A 2,251-nucleotide genomic window follows, 5' to 3' on the forward strand; every position below is an offset into this window, starting at 1 on the left:
AACTAAAACTAAGCCCTGTCTAGTGTAAAAGTACTGTTTTGGTGCCAACGTTTTAGTTGGGGCATCAATTACTTGCGGATTTTCACTATTTGCTGCAGGTTCCCTTACTTTTTGTACAGTAGCGCGCCATGAGATTTTTCTGAAGTAAAATGTCCTCCTTGGCTCAGTAACGGTTGGGAAACGCTGTTTTATGTCTCCTGTGATTGCAGAACAGGGGACTCATTTTGTGATGGACATTAAACAGGACTAAATGAAGACCAACAAAACTGTGAAATTAAATTAAATTGGGCCAAAATAGGTCACACTCAAACAGTAGCGTTGTGACGGTGTTGTTTTAAAGTAAATCAAATATCCTAGCAGGAGATCAAGTGTTCTCTCCGTGGCCTGGTGTCACTTCCTGACACTGGCTGCTGCTTACACAGTGTTGCCGGGCAGAGAATGGCTCAAATCAGGCATACAGCTCAGGGGTCGGACAGTCGATCACTCCGTCCGTCCAGTCCGCAGACACGCACACACACGTGTACACAAACACACGTTCGAAGGTCGGCGCCAGTCATAACATGGCCCCGCTTTTCCTGTGTGCCGGGCCACAGTTGATTCTGGCACAACGGCTTCCGTCAACAGTATCCGCTCTGAAGTGTGTGTGACTGGCTCATCCGGCTCTCTGTTCCCATAACCCACAATGCACTGCTCTCAGGTGCTTTCTGATTGTTGCTGACGTTGGCGTAAAGCGGTCAGGAGGTCACGCTGACCTCAGCTGACACATCGATAACCTTATTGTCTATAAGCAGAGAAGATCAATGGATATTGATCAGCAGCCGCCTGATTGCATCTTGACGCTGCGGCCACATGAAAAAAACTCGGCATCCCTAAATTACACACATACCGATATTTGTGGATGATCTTTGAGCATTTCCCCCTTGTAATCGGAAAACACATGAATAAATAAATAAAACAAAACACTTTAGTGCCTCTCACGTTCACTCAGATATACACATCTAGTAAAATAAAAACATCCTAAACACCTGTAAATGCAAACATGGATTGAGGAGGTGCGACATGTGACGACACATGCCGTTTGTGCGGCCAGCGTGGCAGGTGGGCAATTATGGGCCAGTGTCCCATTATATTTATCTACATACTTGTTGTTGTTATCAATAGCCTGACTATTGTTATTATTATGCCCACTATCATTAGGATTTGCATCATTAGTTTTTCAAATGTACAGTATATAACTGCGTGAGGAATAGTCCAACAGTTTAAGAACGTTTCTCAATGTACAATTGCAAGGAATTTAGGGATTTCATCATCTGGGGTCCATAACAACATCAAAAGGTTCACAGAATCCGGAGAAACGGCAAGGCTGCAAAACAACATTGAATGACCTTTGATCCCTCAGGTGGCATTGCATTAAAAACCAACATCATTGTGTAAAGGAACGGTGTCAAACTAATTTTTGTCACTGGCCACATTTTAGTTGCGATTTCCCTCAGAGGGCCGTTATGACGATGAAACCATATAAAGGTTTAATCATCTATTCATATTATTACTACATGTACACAAAATAATTGGATAACTAACTTTGAAATCAGAACGAAGTCAAGGATAATAGTTGATTCAGTTACTGCGAAAAGGGCTTTGCTAACAAAAACTTTTTATTTTGGCACAGACTTTAGTAAGAATCATGTAAGACGATGCACATGATTTTCTTTCACGGGCCACATAGAATGATGTGGCAGGCCGGATTTTACACTTGTGGTGTGAAGGATATTACCACGTGGGTTCAGAAAACCATTGTCAGTTAACACAGTTCGTCCCGACATCTACAAATGCAAGTTAAAACTCTACCATGCAAAAGCGAAAGCCATATATCAACAGCAAACAGAAACGCCGCCAGCTTCTGTGAGTCCGAGCTCATCTGAGATGGAATTACTCAAAGTGGAAAAGTGCTGTTCTGTGGTTTAACGAGTTGCTAACACCGCAAGGATAAAGAATCACAAAAACAAGAGGAAAAAGTTATGCTTGACAAAATGCTCGACTGAAGTACTGAATGTGTCACACATTGAGGCTGAACTGTTTGCTCAGGTGGTGACTTTGTGTGTCTGTGTGCATTGTGGTGACTCATATAGAATCATGCCACCGGATTCCCATTCCCAATTTGTCATGCTAAAACATTATTATAATAAAATCTTGATTCACCTGGAAGGATTTGCTCAAGACAGAGAGACCATACATAGTACAAGCTTGTTGG

Source organism: Phyllopteryx taeniolatus, chromosome 2 (assembly GCF_024500385.1).
Source record: "Phyllopteryx taeniolatus isolate TA_2022b chromosome 2, UOR_Ptae_1.2, whole genome shotgun sequence".
Taxonomy (NCBI): Eukaryota; Metazoa; Chordata; class Actinopteri; order Syngnathiformes; family Syngnathidae; genus Phyllopteryx; species Phyllopteryx taeniolatus.